This window comes from Etheostoma spectabile, chromosome 24 (genome assembly GCF_008692095.1).
Source record: "Etheostoma spectabile isolate EspeVRDwgs_2016 chromosome 24, UIUC_Espe_1.0, whole genome shotgun sequence".
In the NCBI taxonomy this organism is placed as follows: Eukaryota; Metazoa; Chordata; class Actinopteri; order Perciformes; family Percidae; genus Etheostoma; species Etheostoma spectabile.
The window spans coordinates 11,891,992-11,913,961 of NC_045756.1; the positions used below are offsets into that span (position 1 = coordinate 11,891,992).

Genomic DNA, 21,970 nt, shown 5'->3' on the forward strand with positions numbered 1-21,970 from the left:
CACCTGGGTTTGTCTTCCATTACCTTGCATGTCAGTGGAATTCTCGCAATCCCAGACCGATCCCAGCTTTGAGGAGCTACTTGCAGCTACAGGCGTAGTTTAGCCGTGTCTGACGAACACAACATGTTCGTTTTAAAACAACAAAAGAGACAGAGCGCGTTTAAGTCCTGTCCACACCGGAGGGGAAAACAATTCATCACTCTCCATTGTCTTCCTAATGCGTTAAAGTGTGTCCTTGTCAATTCTCTCTGCTAGCAAACAACAGAAAAATGCCTAAAAGCGCATGTGTGGTGAGATGCACGAACAACTGGGTAAATTACCCTTTATTAAGTTTTCATAAGCTGCCGAACCGAAAAACTGAGCTTTTAGAAAGACAAAATTGGATAAAGCCAATGAAAGACATGAGAGGCATCAGCAGGAGGAATGGCAAAACTGTGGGATCCTAACACTCCATACATGTGCACTAGAGCCCAATTTTTCCAAAATTGGTATCAGCATTTATAATAATTAATAATTAATTAATTATAATTTATAATTTATCAGAATCATGATTCTGATAAATGAATATTTAAAAAATAAGATAAAAACGGACGGTCAACCATGTTATGTGTGTTGGCGTTGTATAGTTTGTCCACCAGAGGGCGCTCTGCAATGTCCCTGTTTGCAACACTGATTATATTTTTGGTTATTGTGTTTTTGTTCAAAGGACTTTAAGTTTTACATCTTAAGTTTGTATTTTTTTTTACATTTTATTTATCAGAACTTTGATATATTTTGATGTTCCTCTGTTCTGTTGTGACAGTAAAACAAATTATTATCATATTATTTTAGTGAGGACTTATAAATAACTACAAATAACTAATGTTAGAGAAATATGTTTATGTTTTGTTACGCTTTTTTTTAAATATCTATATCGGCCGATATATATTGGAATATCGGATTTTTAAATAACCAAATATCTGTATCGACCTTAAAAATCCTTTATCGGTCGGGCTGTAATGTGCACTCACATTTTTGGGGAAAAATATGAATCACATTTTTTTTTTTTGCTTAGAATTGATATCACGATTCTCGGCCACAATTTTTTTGACCATGACAAAACAAAACAAATTGGCGCGTAGATGGTTAAAATAAGGCCCCTCATGTTTTCTGCTAGCTGCAGGCATTTTGTTTGTTTCAGCCCTTGCTGGTTGCATATTGCGGCTCCGATTGTTTTCCCCTCCGGTGGGCGTGGCTTTCAGAGTTTGACGTGTTGTGCTCTCTTTGGCAGCGATAGACAAGATGGTTCATCCAATCACCTGCCAGGTACTTTTTGAAAGTGCGGAACAGTTTCCGATGACGGCTTCTCAGATGGGTCTGCATTAACAAACCGTCTGACGCATCAGGTGAGGCCTTTCAGACGCGAGGTATAAAGACGGTGCTGTTCCTTTCTTAAAAAGGAAAGCCCTGAAAGCCTCAGTAGTAGTTCTCCCTGCTGTGCTGTTCCTAATATGCAAGGGGCCAGTCAATAAGAGGATACAGTGCTGTAGTCAACATGCATGCACGAGGAGTTATCAACTTCCTGTAAAAATGTCATCTTTAATAAAGTGATCCATGTTTCCAGTGGAGAGAAACCGCGGTAGATAACTGATCGCCCATGGTCAGCTTTGTAAATGAAGGGGCTACGGTGAAGGTGCCCTTGAGAGATTTGCGAATGTTTGTGTGTGTTCAGTGTGTGTATAGCCCAGCGGGTGAGGCAGGGGAAGTAGAGGGAGGTTTGATGTCTCCCACACATAAACCATGATTAACACAGTTGGGTTTCAAATATCCCAGTGCCGCCAAGAAATGCATGTGCTCCCGAAATGCGTGTGCTGCTGTGCATGCACGTACGCACATGCACAGGAGCACACGCTTACGCACACACAACTCCCAAATACACAAACATTCAGAGACGAGGGATGATAGACAGAAAGGAAGAAAAACGGATGCTAAATTACTGCTCCATAGCCATGCCACGTGTCTTTAAACAGACCACATTACAAATCATTACGCTCTATTCAGTCTCTCTCTTCAGACAATAGCTCTCACTTCAAAACAATTACAGTGCAATGACACAAACCCTTGATGAAAGTGGCGCCGTTAGTTAAAAGGACTGAAAATGATACAAATGATTTATGCGGAGACTTGGGAGAGCCACACTTTTCAACAAAAGGCAATTGACCCCCCCCTCCGCACCCACATTTGTGTGATTGAACCGTGGCGTAATCTGTCATTCAGTGTCGGGCACTGCCAAGATTTCATTTCAATAGAAACTAATGTGAGAAAAGCAATTATTCCACTCCCATAATGCACTACTTCAGCACAACGGTGACCTTTCCGTCTGTGATTGTTCATTTTCCAAAAGTTTTCTCGGCAGTGAATTTACATGAATATCAACACTGAGGACAGACTATTTAATCTCACCTCTTGTGTTTTCTCTCTGGGAGGAAGGTGACAAAAATTATTTAAGTTTCTCAAATCCAAAACCATGGATACCGTGTGACCAACCAATCGTGGTCGTGGTCTGTTAAAAGCTGTATATGAAATGTGGCATGTTTTCTCAGTTAAATTAGTTAAATTATATTTCCTTGGCAAATCAGACATGAGATTACAGGACAACATTGTAAAGGATTACCATTATATTTTTTAAAGACACTCAGCAATTTAAAATGTTGGGGGCTTTGCTTACAACAAACGGATTAATGGAACAGAGGCGAAGATATATTGACTTTTAGTCCTAAACTCCAAAAACACTGCTACACTTCCCATAATGCAACAGCTACTACTCATCTAGACAGACAAAAGACAATATGCAGCTGTTTTCACAAGATTAGTAGTACAACTTATTACTTGTAAACTGACTTTGACATGCAAATTCAGTGGGTACCCCTTTTAAATAAAGGGTGAGGTAAATTCAATGGGCTAAAGCAGGTAAGAATACCTGGTTTTATTTCCATCAAGGCTCTGCCACTGGATAATTTTCTCCTCCATTTTTTACGTGATATGCGAGCGTATGTGTGAAGCCACGCAGGTAATCACAAACAGGAAGATTACAGTGCAGCCGGATATTTTACCAAAATAAACACATTTCAAATTAAAACAGCCAGGTTTATGTGATCTTGACTTCTCACAGCGAGACACGCGACCGGGCACACGGAGGGAGAGGACGATGGACAGACAGAGAGAGAGTAACACACACACACACACACACACACACACACACACACACACACACACAGGCTACAATTACTACTGTTTTTTATCTTGTCACTTTCAATTGGGGGGAGGATAGAGAGAGAGAGGAGAGAGAGAGAGAGAGAGAGAGAGAGAGAGAGAGAGAGAGAATGAGAAAAAGAGAGAGAGAGTGATCGCTTTGTGACTGGCATACAGAAATATGCGTACAGTGTGAAAGGCCAGGTGCTTATTTAAGCTTGAGATCTGAGAGTAAAATTCTTGATAAAGTGAAGTGATTCACGATACAGCACAATGTTTTGGAATTTGGCATCGTCAGATAACACGTCAGGGTTTCAAAGTGAACATCAAACTACTTTGAGTCAGAGGTCTTTTTCCAGAAATCATAACCTTTTAACATTATATGAGTTGATTTGAAAATGCTTCTACATATATTTTGGCGCGATGGCGGAATTTCCTACAATAGATTCTCACGTCTCATCAGTTAATAATCCAGGTTGTCTGACTCTGACATTAGCTGCTACTATTACGTGAGTTAAAGAAAAAAAAAAAAAAAAAACAGATTTGACCTCAATACTAGCACCACACTCGGGTCCAGTTGAGGTCATATGGCTCTGGGACCCCTGATGCTCCATCTTCTATCACTGTAAAATTGCAACTCTCTCTCTATAACATATAGTTTTGCATCTCCTGAGAAATTAAGCTTTCCTGTTTGAAAGGGTATAGAGGTGGCAAAGTTGAAGAAACAGTTGTCTCTCCTGCTGGCTCACACCCCCCAAAACAGACTTTACTTGTAGTGGAAAACATTTAAAGCATTTCTAAAACATCCATCCATTAATAATTAATGTGACACAGAGGGGGGGGAGAAGGGTATCGAAAAGTATCAAAGTTTTTTCACAAGGGCAATCAAGCAAACGCTGCAATATGGCCGGATAAATGCTTGAGAGAAATTGGCGGCTCTGGCCGCTTTTAGATGTATGGGAAAGATCTATTCTGCTTCTGCCTGCATCTGAACTCAGATCTCCCCTCAGTGTTTGTGCAACCCCTCACTGCGCAACCTCCTTTTCTCATTCTCCTCTTCTCTGTTTGATTTCTCGGAGCTTGTCATCCCGGGCCCCGGCTTGTCCAAGAGACTCCGAGCCATTAAATATTCATCCGCTCTCATCAATTGCTCCCACAGTCCTTTTGGAGGAGGGAAAAAAGGACATTGAATTATTCAGGGCCCAATCAGGGCTATTTCTGGAAACTGCCTTGACTTAGATGGCACAGCGGGCTCCAGTGTTTGTGTGTTTTGATGTGGGGGCTCCGTGAACTCGATGTCCATCCTCAGCTGTTATAATTACAAGCATTACACCATTATGCAGGGGTTATCAAATGCCTACTTATCTCCTGACTACAATTTGCCATCACTGCTGCACGGCTGAAAGACTTCAATAGATCAATTAAACCGCTATATGATTCCCTGCAAGACGATTTGTATTATCGTATATGCACAGATAAGGAGTGTGAGTACCCCTACAGAAAGACACACAGATTAAAGCTGTGCGTCCATCATGTCTACCCCCTTTAGTCCAAGCGTAAAAACCAGAATAAAGCTGGTCTGATCATGCAAGGAACAGAGAGGGAGTGATGTCATTCAGTCTTGTAACAGGCCACGATGACTACTTCACATAGCTGCAAAGGAAAAAAAAAAATCATACAAACATACAGTATATATCCCCATCTTTCCAAAGAGATCATTCACTCTGAAGAACCTCATTTAAAATGGACAGATTGCAGATGATGTTCTTTTGAAGGCCACGGAGCAGCCTTTCTCACATGAAGGAATAACTATGATGAGCAGAAAAACAGAAGGCAGAGAGGGAGAAAACATCTTAATCATGGCTCAGCTGAAGTGAGGAGGATTTTCTCCGTGCAGGGTTACGGAGGTCTTACTCCCATGTCTAAAGTTAGTAACATCTGAGACTAATTCGCCCAATAAAAGTGTCACTTACAGATAAGTACTATGAGCTGCTGTGCTCATTATTCTGAAAGCATAGGAATGGGCAGCAGAGTGTGAAATTTCAACACTGGCACATAAGGAGGATGGACACTAAACTCGGCGCTAAACAGCAAAAACCCAAGGCCTCGGTGCTGGAGTCGGAATAAAGTGCTACTTAACTCTGTGAAGTCAAACATTGTAGACAAAACTCTGTGCAATGAGCATGGGAAATATGTCTTTGATTTGAAGTGACAGCCAGAGTCAGCAAGTTACTGTCACATTAAAAAATAAATAAAAATAACACTGATGAAATAAAACGGAGACCCATCAATCCCTGTGTCTGAGTTTTCAGTTTGAAAGAGCTACAATTCAGTCATCCAAGGACTTGTGTTATCAAGGGTCAGTTTACAAAGTAAAACCATTAGTACTGATGTCGTGGTGACATTAATGTGTATGAGTGCTCATGTTTTTTCAAATGATGCCTCATTTTGAAGGGAACCTCTTTAGGTTTTAACGTCTGAATAGACCACAGACTAAACAACACTAAAAGTGCATGCTCCCGTTCTACTAAAGCGTCGCAACCCCTACCAAGCACAAATCGATAGCTATTCACTGCAGTCCATTCCACTTATTCATCATTTAAACATTTTACAGCACAGTCGTGGCTGAATGGCTTCAGACAGAATATTATACCTTTGGCAGCGGTTAAGAACTTCACGGTTTCAGGTTGTAAATGTAGTTTTGTCTTGATGCGCTCTAATAAATAATCTTCAAATGGGCAGAGGGTAGGGCTGGAACGGTACATGTGTTCGTAATGAACCAAAACGGTACGGGCGTCTCGGTTTGGTACACTAATTCACACGGAGAATACACGGTATAAAAATAAATAAAACATGCGTGCAAATTAATTCATGTAATGCGGAACTGCTGTTAGATGCACGTTTCTTTTGGGACTCCTAATCTGTAGCCCCCCTCCTTAGCTCTGAAAGCGACCGAGCTCCACCTACATGTCGACGGTCCAGTGAGTGAGTCAGTGCTAGCAGCACTAAGGATGAGTAGCCTATGGCGAGTTGTGGCGACCCACAGGAAAACTTGGGTTTCCCAGTCAGTTCCGGGAAGAGAGTGGTGCATAAGGCAAGGGCTGTGTGTTGGCGTTGTGCAGTTGTTGGGTATGTGAGTGGAAATACATCTTACATGCTAACGCATATCCAACGCCATCACCCAGATGTGCCAATGCCCGGAGCGAAAGAAAAAAACATATAGGGGCCAAATAGGGCCGAAAAAATAATTTAAGCAATTGTAATTTACATGTCATCTTCAATGTGCCCATATTCACTAGAGGAACCTGGCTTCAAGTATTCACTGTATGTACTCAAACCTCGTTACAACATGGCATCCTGTCCACACACGAGGCAAACTGTAGTACCTTCCATATACAACCAAGCACGGACGTTGATGAAGCACAAGTTGTCAGCTGCACCCTCCGTTTCACTAACAAGTGATGGTTGGACTTTGCGTGCTACGGGAAGCTATCTCACGGTGACTGCTCATTTTATTGACTCTGAGTGGGAAATGAAAGCGTCAGTTGTACAGACGCTGGCCCTGTATGTGCAGCACACAAGCACTCACCTAGCTGAGAAGCTACAGGAGGTCGTGGCGGAGTGGAAACAAGGTTTGCCTGTTGCACTTAACAGCAAGAATACTTTCTTTTATCTTTCATGGGGGAAGGTTCTCACCAAAGTAGAATTTCTTGGTTTGTAATTAATTCATAAATAAGAGATGTTGTGTTTTCAGTTTTATAGCTGATTGTCTTATTTTGTTTACAAGTTACAGATGGAGTCTGGAGATGATGGTGGGTACTTACTGTTTACTGTTTACATCTTACATTACATACTTCAGGCTGTTGCAGCTATCAGGGGAGAGACTGTATGACACTAGGTGGTAAAGCCTGAGACATGCAAAATTAAATAAAATTCCCTTCTGCCTTTTTGTTTTGCTTTTCCCCTCCACTGTACCAAACCAAACCGTGACTTCTGTGTCCCGTTCCACCCCTAGTAGAGGGAAAGGTCAGTGGCTATGATATACCAAGCTTAACTTGTCATTTATACGTCCTTCTGCTGCAAATCATGTTCAGCATAAGAGCTAATTATTTAACATTAGCCAATACATCAAACTGTAACCTTCCCGATTATGTGACAGACACACACAAAGGTGATTCAAAAGGTCAAATAATCAGCAGATTCATCTTCAATGGAGGTTACATGGACATCACGTAAGAGTGGAGATGTCATCTGTATGCGATGGGGAGGTCATTCTGAGTCCCTGAGTGATGGAACCCCTGATCAGTCCCAGAAGAGCCCATTCCCTTCTCTCTTTGGAGCTACCCTCCCCAGGCCCTGAGTAATGAAAACAATTAACATCTCTAATTACCATCCTAAATCAGCGTTCAACACGCTACCCATTGATTTGATAGACTGTCTGAGTTACGAGCTGCTCCCAATCGAACGGCGTGCAGCGTAAAAGACTTTACTGCAGGGCGATTGAGCCTGCCAGCCTCTTGCAGGGTAAATAAATCTCAGGAATATGGGCACAGAAAGCCATGTTATCAACTCAAAAAGTCCATAAGGGGACTCAGGCATCTGGCAAAGGCCTAAAGCGTCCGTGATGTCCAAGTATTAAAGCTCATTGCTCCAAGGTAATCACTCAGTACAAACCCAGCTCGTCAGTGGTATTAATCATTATATTTGTAAATACTGCGTTCGCTGATGAATACGGGTATTTGTCATTTGTCTCAGCTGAGCCGGGCTGATATAAGCAGTATTTTTTTTTTGTATTCCACAGTGCTGACAGGAGACTCACTGCACACACAGTGGTACATGCTGAGTCTTAGCCCAGCAAAACATGGCCGACTAAAAGAAAAAAACACCTGCTTTTGCCATAACATTCAGCCAAACAATGAAACAAGTTTTATCATTACCACTCATGGGAGGGTGGAGCTCAGAGTTACAACCAAGTAAACTGAGACGGAGCATCAACGTTTAACAAGTGCCGCAGAGTTTTATTAAGCAGATAACATGCAGAACAAGATAAAAAGGGCCATTTCTTTTTCCTCAAGAGGATAAAGAGTGAGAGAGGTATGAAGAGAAAGAGTCAGCCAGGGACAAAGACAGAAAGGAGGAAAGGGCAAAGGAGTAGAGTGAACAAAGAGCATCTCTCCCTCCTGCTTTTTTTTTTATTCTCCTGGTGTGTCGTGGGGGAGATGTAGCAGTGACAAGAGAAATGTTAACTTGCCTGTACTTTGGAATAACAATACCCTGCGCTGCCAGGCAGATAGCTGGTGACAAAGCCTCCCCTGACTGAGGCACGCAGGAGAGCGATAAAAAACGAGCCGGCGCCTGCCCCCCCGGCTCTCATTGTGCACAAACACACACACACACACCCCACACACACACACACACACACCACACACACACACGAGCTTGAAAACAAATAACACAAATGACAGCATGCCCCGATGACTTTTCTCAGACAAATGCACAAAGCATGAACACCTACATGGCAAAAAAAAAAAAAAGAAGAATTAAGCGAACCCATTCCAACCGGTTTTTTTTTTGCTTTTGTCGTCTCTGATCAGATGCAGAACGCACTGAAAGGATTAAGCTGTTTGCCACTGAGCAAACTTGTACTATACAGGATATCTCTGCCTCCATCACAGCGGGTCTTAATAACAGTTAAGTACTCTGCAAAAAGCACGGCCCTATCAATCGATCTCTGTCCTCACCTGTTCATGAAGACACAATTTCACACACTGCGATACACACTCATTTCCCTCTGGGAGAGAAAAAAGAGCCAGGAGTCTTCAACCACCAAGGAGGAAAAACATTGGATTTCTTTACTGAGCGAAAGTATGCAGACCCCAACTCCTATGGAGGGGGGATGTAAATAAGACAAAGTTAGAATATACAGTAAGATGACCTACTCCAGAACCTCTACAGTAGGCCTGAATGCCCCTTCCAATGACGATCAACATTGCATTAAAAAAAAAAAAAACTATTTTAATACAGCCTATGTTTAAAACTCACAGAAGAATGTGGTAGTGTTTGTGATGCAGTTGTACAATTAAATGAGAATCAAAGTCATTTCAATTTTCTTTTTTATATTTAACACATTTAATTGTGAACTGGGTGAATCGAGGTTGCGATTTTATAACGATTAATCGCGCAGGCCTACTCTGGATATAACAAAGCTAATAATGGACGTGGTTTTAAATACTATATCAAACACCGAGGTCAAGGTTGTTTCATGAATATAAATGTACTTAAAATGACTAAATGATTAACTGTGAGTTGATTTAGAAATCGACCTATTGCTAAGCTCTACCTCCCGGAGTTTTCTATTCTGGCAAAGCAGTTTACAAATGAAATCTGTGGCAGTCCAGCGAAAACTGCTACATAATGTAGTAGCTAATTTTATTTGGAAAGAAGGCTACATCACTAGTGTAGGTATGATATGAACTTTCCCAGTAATGAAGGGATTTACACAACTAGAGGCTGATGGCAGACATGTAGATGTCTCTATCTAGCATTCGACCACAAATGGCCTTATAGTATAATTAAATGATACAATAAAAAAGTACAAAATACCTCCCGACAATCCAACAATTATTTTCCACACTTCACCCAGATAATTTCAACCAAACGAGCACAACAATTGATAATCTATGATTTGAAATGTGCCTATAATACGTGGGAGTCCATCACTGGAAGTCTTACAAGAGTGCTTTGGATGAGTAAAATGGATGGGCTTCGGATCAAAAGCAGCCGAGTAAACAGCCTAAAGCTGTAGAAAATGTTGGCTGCATAAAGCCAGCGGCAGAAAAAAAATAAATGTCAACTTCACACAAAGCGCATCAACAAACAATATCATAAAAAGGGAATTTCATTGAGGGATGGAAGATGGATTAGATGGGAAAGGATCACAAAAAACAGCATCTCCTTTTGACAACACCTGTCGCTAGTTTCCAGCAGCTGAAAATAAGTTGAACCAAATGTTATCTATTATATGGCGTGGTAACGGAGAGTATTTGTCAATATGCAAGAAGATACAACCTAATAATGGATGGGTCAAAAGGCCTTCTTGAACTGAAACTGCTATTTCAGGTAGATTTGTCTCCTTGCAAGAAATATTAAAAGAAAGTTTCAAGTGATGATTCTAGCTGTCCACCCTTTCATCACCTCCCCTCCCACAAGCCTCCAGAACAACAGCTGGATTGGAAACCACCCAGCAAATCACACCAGCCACTGTTTGATTTTGATGGGACGCAGGTGCCGGAAACATAATCTGATCCCTGCCAGACGTGATATCCGTAATAGACTGAAACAATAGACCATCAGAGACAATGAGACAGCCGCATTATGTTTGTCCTTGTCACATCACATCAGTCTGGATGGTGCTGACTAGAGAAGAGCCTCTTGTCATATGGGAGGTTTGTTCACGATTGCCATGCCAGGGGTGGCTGGCACATCATCAAAGCATTTGGGTACTCTCTATATCAAGGTTTCACTAATACAGGCTTTTCAAACATTATGTTTGGCCCTAAGCCGAGTACAGCTGGTACTTCATGTTGCACTGGCTTAGTATCCTTAATGGGAATACCCTAAAAAACGAAGTATTCTTGGAGATACTGAGAGATGTGTTGCGTTTAGGACATTGTAAATTGTCTTCCAGTGTGAGAAACCTTTTGAAAATGCCCTTTTTATGTGTCTGCGTTCTACCTGAGGGCATAATGGACAGGGAGCTTTGCTCAGTTAGTGGATATCTATGGGACTATAAACTAGCTTATTTGAAAAAATAGACTACTTCTCTAAAGATGGATGGCCGGTCTAACTAAAGCGCAGTCTTTTTTATATTTTGTGTATACCACATTTAAACACTCACTTCTATCTTGCAAAAAATAAATAAATTAATAATGAAATACCTCAACTGCCACTTTCCTTGTAGTGATCTTAAACCTATTTCAATCTCCAAGTTAATCAAGTCAAGTTTACAACTTGTCAGAGATAGTGTTAAAAAGGTGGCATAGTTACAGAATACATTTATATCTCATTATAACCATTATATCAGAATTGAGTATGACTGATTATACACTACCTTAACTTTAGAGATATTCTTTATAAATACATTCTATCTTTTGAATTTAAATAACCCTCTGTTAATCCTGGTTAAAAAAGCCTTCTGGCCTTGAGGAGAATATAACCAACAAAGAAGTCATATTTTGGTAAGTCATAACTCTTTGTAACATATAGAGCGCGTGGATGGACGGCAGCAGTGATCTGAAAAGTACCTAAGCATGTTTTAATGTAACTACTGACGTTTCTTACATCTCAGGTGTCTAGATACTCAAAAGGTAGACTTCTGTTGGAGTATCGCCCCATATCAGCCACATACTGTATATCAGCAGCTCGATGGATCAGTCTAACCCTCAACTCCACACCTCATCCAAAATTAGAGTGTAGAGTGGATTTCAAATGGGCCTGTCATGTCCAGTGTATGAGTGCTCAGTGGAAAGTTAAAAGCGGACTGGCACACACAAACACACAAATCCCCCTTGCCCTTGTTTACTGTACAATCTGTGCGGTTGCCAAGCAATGAAAGAAACCTTTGAGCGTTGGCTTGTCTTGCCGCTTTACAATGGCCAGAGTTGTTGCAGATATTTAGGAGTGGGTTATCACAAGTAACCTTGGTGTGTTTTTGTAACCTGGTGTGATCTTGCCTGTGTTGTTGCTACAAAGTTGGCTCAGTCCTTGGTGCCCCTGGCAGTCCAATTGTCAAAAAGGCCACAAGGACAAGAGCACAGGATAACTCCGGTTGCATCCTTTCTATCACCGAGGTGTAGGGAAAAAACGTTTTGGTGTGGCGAGTTGTCCTAAACCTAAAATCTACCTTGAAATGTGCAAAGCTTTAAGAGGAGACCTGAGGAGAGAGAAAAACAACAACCTTGAAACAAGTAGATGCAGCACAACCCAAATAAACATTTCAAAAACTACCCTGAAGAATTTGGAAATTGATTACTTGGCCTTCATGTGGCTTCATAAATTGTCTCCGGAGCAGATAGTGAAATTGGCTTACAATTAGTCTTGTATAGAGGTGGGCCCAGCTGCTGCAATATGAACCTTGGTTTATGAGAGCAGCTGTGACCAGAATGGGGCGAGAATATTGAGGGACTTCCACCATGCCTTCACCTATTGGAGGACTGTCTACAGCCAAATGGATCAAGAACAAATAACCACTATAGAGGCATCAATATCTGCCAAGTATTGATCTACCACCACCACTGGCTCCTGTCGGGTGGAATAAACAAGCAACCTGGGTTCCTTCTCTGTAAACTCCAGGAAGTTATTTTCAAGTATTTTTTCTAATTTTATGTGCATTTTGTCTCTAAAATGCAGCGGCCGTTAGATTTTATTTTTTATTATTCTTTTCTCAATTCCGGGCTGAACAGCAGGGCGGTTTTTACACATGGAGAGATTTAGTGGTGGTGTAAAAGAGACAATAATACGAAAGACTCGTGAAACATACCTTGGCGTCTCCTCTCCCTCCCCCTCACCCCTTCAGTTATTCAACAGCTGACAGGGTCCAGCAGGTGGCACATGGTGGTGCCCGTTGAGTGTATGCATGCCTGGTTAAAAATACCTTAACCCTGACACAAGCCCAAATGCTCCTCACATAACAGAGATAGTCTACCGGGTGCCCCAACTGCGCCTCCTCCATTGAAGCAAATGCCTGGTTTATACACAACATTCAAACATGCTTGGACTGTTTGAGAGGTTATTTCGGATTTTGGAAGGAAACCATTCCAGCAGCTAATTAACCTGCAGCCCAATCTATTCTTTTCAAGTAGACTTGTACACCAGGCGGTGGCGTTATCTGAGAAAACTCAGGGCAAAGTGGCATTTACTGCGTGGAACGGAGACCGGATTTGTGTATGTAACCCTGCATGTCCTTTGCTCCCTTATACTTCCTTCTTTCGTCTGTAATTTAAGTTACATTTTTTTATTTAACTTCCTTTTTTTCCTTTTTTTTAACAGACTGCTACTCTTGATCCTAAGTCTGTGTAAAGGAGAAAAGGCCGACACAAGAGGGAAGGCTTTTATCAGAATCAAGCCTTGCCTTGCATGTGATTAGAGAAGTGGGAGTACGAACTGTTACATGATCCCTGTGCATTATTAAGGCTCACCGAAAATTTTAAAAGCCACATTTTAACAGTCTGTTGCTCAGTGGAAACTGAAAAGAAAAGATTGACTACTACCCCAAATGACTGAACCTTTTCTTTCTTCCAACAAGCTATTTCTACAAGTTCTAAATATTTTATAAAGTGTAATCACCTTACTCTTTATCTGTAGCTGCACAAAAAAAGAGATGCCTATTCTGCCAGAATGACTGTTTTGAAATGTATGTGTCATAACTTTGCTGAATAAAAAAAACACAATCCTGCTGGTACCTGACTTATCGCAAAAGTGTCTTCTATTACATTTGAAATTATTTTTAAAACAAAAGGCAAAGGAAATATGATACATTTTTACCAATTTCAGGCATACACACTCATATTGACTGCACAGATTTTTGAGGTACTATTTTTATTCTTTTTGGACAGTTGAAGATGCATCTTGGTTTCTTAGTAACTATCATCGTCTCCGTCACTAGCAGTCTCAAATAACAAGTGTGGGCATCGCCAATGGGCCAAAGGCAAAGCCAGTACTGTACTACAATAAGTATGGCATAGATGTCCTGTTCTGGATTAGATGGCAAGCACAGCGCGCTTACTCTGTTGAAGGCGCGGTACATGCAGATGGCCGATGGCTGTATTCATATAAGGTTATCTCCACGACCTGGCTGGAATCAATGCACAGTCTTTTTAATGCACTAAAATTGCCCGGGAAGAAGTTCATGCAGCAACTGGCAGAGGAGCTGAGAGCGGAGTGAGCAGCAGTAACATTAACTACACTTCTTGTGTTAAAGAGCTGTGCAACTGTGGTACTTACAAAAAAAGAAGACTGGATCCTACATATAGTATAACAGTATCAGTGTGTGTTGAAATAAACACTTAGGGTCTAAATTATTAACCATTTGAGGGGGATTCCAATGCGTCTAGACAGGTCAATTCAAAGGCAAAAAGCTTAGATCTTAACACCAAAGAGTACAGAGAGCCGTCTTGCAGAATCTATCCTAAATTTGGGCACACAGCGCAATAATTTGGGCATTTAACTTCCAAGACAAAATCCCTACATCAGGGCCAACTGGGCTGAACGGCATGTCAAGTCTGAGCGGGTCAGAGAGGAAGACTGAACCATTCTTTGATTCATCAAAACAGCTTTCAAATGTTAGATTGTGTCAGCAATGAGATATGTAAAGACAAGTGAGGAGAGCGGTCAGAAGCTAAGTCAAAGAGAACTTGAAATGGACCAGAGGAGGAATATATATATGTGTGTGTTATATTTTAGGGCTGTCACAATAAACGCAATAGTAATAAGTTAAAGTAAATTACTTTTTTTTAAAGATTATTTTTTGGGCATTTTTTTTTTGGCCTTTAATGGACAGGACAGGTGAAGTTTGTGAAGGGGAGAGAGAGGGGGAGTGACATGCAGCAAAGGGCCGCAGGCCGGATTCGAACCCGGGCCGTCTGCGTCGAGGAGTAAACCTCTAAACATGGGCACCCGCTCTACCAATTGAGCTATCTGGGTGCCCAAAGTAAATTACTTTTAATGCCCCACATTGTTTTGATGCACGTTTAACACATAGATAGCAATAAAGCAGTATTCTCGCATTACGAGACCCTCCTTCACAGCGCTGTGAAGGAGGGTCTGTCGAGTCCACACAGCATTTCAGGATGGGAGAAAAACGTGCTCTGGTTTAATGACATTTCTTTAAACCAATCAAAATTGTCATGGGCGGCGCCACACGGAGCAACGGTGCTGCTGCAAAATAGCCTCGGGAAGGAACTTGTTTGGGTGGAACGTGTATGTTTAAAGGTTGTTTTAGTCGTGCAACAGAAAATTCAGATTAGATTGTCTAGCTAGCGTTCTGGATTTACCCTGCAAAGATCTGAGGAGCAGTTAACCATAGTCGACATAAATTGACCAGAGTTTAGAATGCCAACACAAAGAAAGCAGAAGGTAACGGACATCTGACCTAAATGAAAGACATTCGACAGAAATGGAATGTCATGGATATGGACTAATGCAGCAGTAACACAATGTTTGCGTCCATGGGCGTGCTGGTCTTCCAGGGAGGTGTGTTTAGGTGAATTCTTGGCGTATAACTATCTTGAGGTCTAAAGTCAATAACGCAGCATTTCATTGTTATTTTGCTTATGCACAATGCGCGCACACTATGCTTGTTACTTACAAACACACACACACACACACACAACACACACACACACAGGGAAGCACACGCACATGCAGAAGATCACACATGCAAATATGACGGTGCAAATCTGCCATCATGATAGCAACGCGCCAAGGTACAAACACGCCTGGCTTTTTAAGGGAATGGGAGATGACACTGATTGGTTTATTGCACGTTACGCCCAAAACACACCTATGAATTAAAGAAGACACTAAGTACAACCCTTTTGAACCATGTGTCAACCATGCGCCTAGATCGTTAACATGTGGCCCAAAGGCTTAAAGAACCCTTTACTAAGGCAAGTGAAGCTCAACCGTTTGTACGGGAAATATAGTAAAGTAGTGTATATCTTTCTCTGATACGTATGCCAGCTGCAGCCATTAAAATCACTATGTTAGAGCCTAGTTCTTGCCGCAGCTGTGGCACTTTGCAGTGACAGTGAGTGCTGCTCTGTAAGCACTTAGCAAGGCAGGTCTTAGACATCTACCTCCTCCAGAAACAATGGAAGGGAAGAGACAGCAAGAAGGGCGGCCGATGTCTATTTTAATGCGTGGGGATAAACAGGCTGACAGCGGTGTCGGCGGTAGGGCCCTTGTTGCCTTCCTCCTCCCTGTTTTTTCTCCCTATCTCATCTTCGGCAAGGTGATGGGTCCACAGCTGTGACACATGTGAAGTGTATCTGTCACAGAACAAAAGGCAATCGGTCCAGCCATCCGCCCCAATATGGAGGCACTCTTTGTCTCGTTGTCACCAGTACAAGGAGGGTCGTGATCAGGGAAGCTGTCTCCCTCCTCCGCACACATGACATAACAAGTACTCTCTTGCTCTCTTTTTCTTTCCAAGCTTTTTTGTTACTATTTATTTTTTCTCAGCAGAGTCGTGAGGAGAAAGTGAGAAAGCTGAGAGTATCAAGCGACCTTCGGATACACAAATACACATGTTGTGCAACTGTGTAATAACTTTGTCCTTGTATGCATGGGTCCATTCACATTGTAGAAAAAGCAAAATGAAGCAAATAGATGAAAATAGAGAAGCTACTGAGGAAATGTGAGAGCAGGTGCAAGACCGCCCACCTATTCTGCTCGGGGAAAACACGACACCTTCCTGACCTCAGTCAGGGGAGGGGGGGAGGGGGCAACTGCAGTGGCGGTGACTCACTCAAACAGGAAAATATAATTTTGATTTTAAATATTTGTAACAGAACCTGACCCGGGCTGGCTTGAGGATTCATTCTCTTGATTTTATCTATGCAATTTTTTGTGTTCTGTGAATCACATGCAACCTAGTAGTTGGTGCAAAAATAAGGAAGTAAATGAAGTAATTTAGCAAACGGAACTGTTTTCATTTAAATAAATGACCCATTTGGTCACAAATTCAAGACGACTGACAAGGAGCTCCGAGATAGACACCCCTTAAAGCCTTAGTTTCAGATGTGACAGGGCCCGACAGTGCAGCTCGGGTATAGATAAAGATAGGCACCACATCAGCTCACATCACATCACATACAGACCCCGGCGCATCCAGCCAGAAACAGGAAGGGGTATCAAAGGCTCGGCCGAGAGAAGTGCAATGGGACTGCAGAATCAAACGCGGTACCATTGATCGGAGAGAAGACTTGAGGAGGATGGAGGACGGGGGAGTGGAGAGTTTGTGTGACCAGCTTTATGCCTGTTAGGTGCCAAGTTTGTCTGTCTGTAATATTGTTGTCTCTCTGTAGCTCAGTCTCCCTCCCTCTCTATTTGAAGCCGCAGTAAACACTGGTGTTTCTGTCTTTACTCCAGGGGGCCCCCGCTCTCTGCGGGATATTGGATCGACTCCTGCAAAGTTCTCATTTATGTTTCACCGCTGCTGTTTGTGCTCACCACCTGTCTTTGTGGGGACGTTTTCAGTCTGTGCCCCCCCCCCACACACACACACACACACACACACGCACACAACACACACACACACACACACACACTTAACATCTACAGTTTGAGTGACTTACTAAAATGTCTTTTACTGTCCAGCTGTCACAATCTAGGGGAGAGAGGCTTGTGGTCACCTTCAGCTGTTTTCATACACTCATTACAAAGAGTAGTGGTGAGTGTGTAAGTTCATCTGCCCTTAGGCTAGATACAGGCCTAGCCATCTGATTGGTGGAGCTCATAAAGTCACTACTTACATTAATAGTTTACTTGCAAGTCTGGAGGCTCTGTCCGAAGGTAAAGAAATCTGCTTACCAGCACCTCAAAAGCTGATTTATGAAAATGTTCTTCACATTTACAATTCAGTACACACATGGTGAGTGTTATTGATCTTTACATCTTATTCTCGGCTAGAAATCAAATAGGCATATTTCCAAAGTTATACTTTCCAAAGTATTTGACGGGTAGTGATGGGCATTGCTTTTGAAAGAAGATCTTTTGCAAAACTATATTGTAAGCTTTAAAAAGTCTTCTGAATTTGTGTGTTTTAAACTGCAAAGGCAATATGATATCATAAATTAAACACTGTCTATCTTTCCGGACTACCATAGGTCTCGGTAAAACTAAATGTAATGTTCAGTGCACAATATTTAAAACCAATGATATGTTCTTTCCTAGGCTAAAATACTTTTCCCTCTAGCTGAATTTCCCTTTGGGGATCAATAAAGTATTTCTTATTCTGATTCTGAACAACCCCAGCCTTTACGGTTTCATTCCCATTTCTTAAAGGAAACCTACACTCTTGATTTGTTTTGAAATGCTACTGTATACGCCAGTAAGTCATGCCAAGTTGGGAAAGGGGGTATCCATGAACTCCAACTGTGTGTGTTCATGTTCAGGTGCCAGCACTGAGGCTTGGCTCAAAGCAGGCAGGGCCACCAAGAGGGGCAGGTGCACTAGGGCATTGTCCATCTGGCCATAGTGGGCAGGACATGTGTTACCTGTCAGCAGTTAGAGAAGGAAGAGATAGAGAGAGGTAATCATAACAGCTATTGCTTAGAGTCAGTGTTCACTGATGCATAATTCAGGGGAAAGAAGCAGGCTGAATACCTCAGAAGACAAAATAATGAAAAGGTATGTAGTCTGTCACTTGTGGTCATGTTTCTTATCCTCTCTTCCACTGGTAAAGGCCCTCTCCATAAATCATTACTCGCATCTACAAGTAAATACATCCAAAATAGATGTGCACACACACACACACAAATAAATCACCTCACTTAAATTGACCCTGTCAACCAGGCCGATTTTCTTCATTAGCCGTAGCAATAAATGAAACATGTTTCAATCACTTTTCAAGCAAATTTAGACCAGAAAAGAGAAAGGAAAAAAATGTGAATTAAAAGCGCTTCCGTCATTTGGAGCAAATAAACTAGACGATGCAAAGCGTAGTTTCGTCACAAGTTGACGTTACGCATGGTTGTAGGTTGCAAACCGGCTTGCTAAATTAAGTTCTTTGGCTAAATAGGGAGAGGTATTATTGTACAAGTTGGCCACCGTTGCAGAATACAGGGTTGTGGCAGAGCCACTTGGTGTCAGCGAGACAGCGTTCACCTCTGTGTACGCAGTGTGCAGGGCCATACGATTCAAGTTGTTGAACAAATCAGTCAATATTCTCGACGTGGCCAAGGCACAGGGAATAGCACACATCAACTCCACCACGCACCTTGTGCCGCAAGTGAAAGGCACCACTAGATAGGACCCATTTCCCCATCTGATGGTTCCCGGGACTAAAGTCATGTGAGTTACATGTCCCAATGTAGCAATTTATTCAGCAAAGCTGTTTCCAACTCCCATTTTGGGCATTCATTCTTTCGGAAAAGGCAAAGAAAATAAGCTGTTATTCAAGTTTGAGATAGTTTTCTTTAGAATTTTGCCGTTTCCATCAACAATGTCTAATGTGATACTTAAAAATGTGCATACAAATGCGTTGATGGAACCCTCACTAGTGCGAACCTACGTGGTGTGAAACAGCAGAGCTCAACAAAACTGGACATTAAATTGGCAATCAGCAGAAAAAAACCCTGCTTCATCTGGCTCACACACACCTGTACACTGACTTTCTCCACCTCTGCCCTGTTTGTCCGTCAATTTGTGCAGCACCTCTCCATTAGGTGGGCGCTGACAAGGCAACTCCAGGCCTGAAAACAATGTTGATACTCATCATTGCTGCTAACAGATTTCATGCTGGACCACTCCTAACCTGGGGAGCCAGTTTGCCAGTTATTTTCTTACTCCATTAAGTTGAAAATAGAAAACAACAGTGTGTAGTGAGTCTGCTTTACACAATGCAGCGTTGCTACAAGTCAGTTGGCAGCAGTCAAGCATTGTTGTGACTGCTTGTCTTTCCAGGCTATTTCCAGAAGTACTTTAAACTGCACCACAGTCAATGTGAATGGTTCCATGAATACATTTCGAGGGCTGTGCTGCTAGATGCTTTGCAAAAGGCGTCGCCCCCAACACGCGCAGCGGGCGCCCGCTCTCAATCTATCTTTCAGGGGACTGAAACAGACACAGCGCTATCAGTGTGTATCATTTCTGCCTCACATCCATCAGCGAGCTGCTGTTCGCTAACCGGCAGCGAGCGCCCTGTGAGAGCACGCGGCGCTTCCCCTTCCACTTGTGTGTGGCGGGCAGCGGCAGCGTGGCAATTTGCCTGTGATTGTTTTCATCTTCCCTTAGCTAGTTCCAGCTCAGATGCAGGCAGAGGAGGGAAAGAGGGAGGTGTGTGGGGGGGAGAAACGTGGATGGTTAAATGGAACACATACACAAACGTTCACATACAAACTCAGACTGCCCTCAAACACACAGAGGTAGAGGCCGTGTGCCACGAGGCCATTTTTCATCGTTATTATGACCGGGCCCAGAGAGCTGAGTGCTAAAACCGCTGACCTCTACACCGGGTCAACATTACTGACAAAACAAGCGTGCGTGTGTGTGTGTGTGTATGTGTATATGTGTGTGTGTGTGTGTGTGTGTGTGTGTGTGTGTGTGTGTGTGTGTGTGTGTGTGTGTGTGTGTGTGTGTGTGTGTGTTAGAGTTTGATCTTGCTGTTTGGGAGCACCAAACGCTACTGCACACACATGCAATAACTCTTCCCATTCCCTGCCCTGGTGGAAAGAGCAGCCCAGCTATTTCTGCTCGCAGGCATTACCATCATCGTCGACATTACCTCCTTCATGACTGCCCCCCTTCACTCCACGCCACCCACGAATCTTAACACACCACACACCACACACACACACACACACACACACACACACACACACACACACACACACACACACACACACACACACACACACACACAGAGCTTGTTGTTCTGCAGGTCAAAGCCGAGTCCCAGAAGTGTGGACTCATTGGCAGCCAGCGTGATAACAGGAATTGCAGTCCAAAAAGGCCGTGTTATGAAACTCTCACACTATACATAGAGCGTGGCCGACATCTTCACTCTGCTGTTTCACATTCGCTAATAACGGGAGGAGACGAGCCAGGAGGCGGTGGTAAAACTACCAAAAAAAAGCCGCTTTTTCAAATATAAATTAATCTTTCTGTTCCAAAATTAGACATAAATGACACTTCTTTCAAAATGACGGATAGCAGAAAACTAATACAACTCAAAGTACTTTTTAAAGAATCAAACCAAAATAAAGTTTCTTGCGATCCTCCGCCGGACAAGTTGATGGAGTAGGTTTCTATTTTAACAATACTAAACAATGAATTCAAAGAGTTAAATCATTTCACTTAAGGTGATTCCCCCCCCCTCCAATATGAATAAGTAGCGCCCATGTTCATGAATATTCAACAGCAGGGAAAAAGGATACTGCTCGGCTCATGCAGCTGTTTACGGGCTTTTTACAAGACTAATCCACTTGTTAATTCATAATAGGAGCAGTAATTCCTTATCAGAGGATTAACTTGAAGCACCTAACACGAGCCATGTAGCAAATGAGAGAAACGGTTGGTTCACTATCAAGGCTTTGGACAGAGACAAGTGTTCACAATGTGGGCTAAATATAAGCCAGTGCCCAGTGCAGCCATAAACTCTAGTGACCCCTATCACTGCAATAATAGCCGTGGAATGAATTGTTAGCATGTTTGCTAAATGAAACAGGAACCTTTTTAGGTACTTTCCATTGTGTTCCAGGAGTGGGCTTTGTTGTCTGATAACACAAACATTAGTTGCCAGGAGTTTTAAATGATGCCATATGGGAGGATAACTCCCATAGTGTGTGTGTGTGTGTGTGTGTGTGTGTGTGTGTGTGTGTGTGTGTGTGTGTGTGTGTGTGTGTGTGTGTGTGTGTGTGTGTGTGTGTGTGGTGTGTGTGTGTGTGTGCGCGCGCGCGCGCGCGGCCGCATGCCTGCGTGCGCACACTCGCAGCCAGCCCAGCAAGACTCTTTCAAGTTG

At 42.5% G+C, this 21,970-nt stretch overlaps 1 protein-coding gene and 1 long non-coding RNA gene across 6 annotated transcripts in view; both read right to left on the minus strand.

The window, feature by feature from the left end:
* si:ch73-383l1.1 (receptor tyrosine-protein kinase erbB-4) overlaps positions 1–21,970 on the minus strand; it is a 252,376-nt gene that overhangs the window by 188,575 nt on the left and 41,831 nt on the right. The gene's annotated exons all lie outside the window — the stretch shown is intronic.
* On the minus strand, positions 1,151–15,119 carry LOC116673920 (uncharacterized). Its single transcript, XR_004327917.1, has 3 exons — positions 15,109–15,119; positions 7,300–7,305; positions 1,151–1,261 (listed from the first exon to the last, which is right to left on the minus strand). It is a non-coding gene; the product is annotated as an uncharacterized LOC116673920 (long non-coding RNA).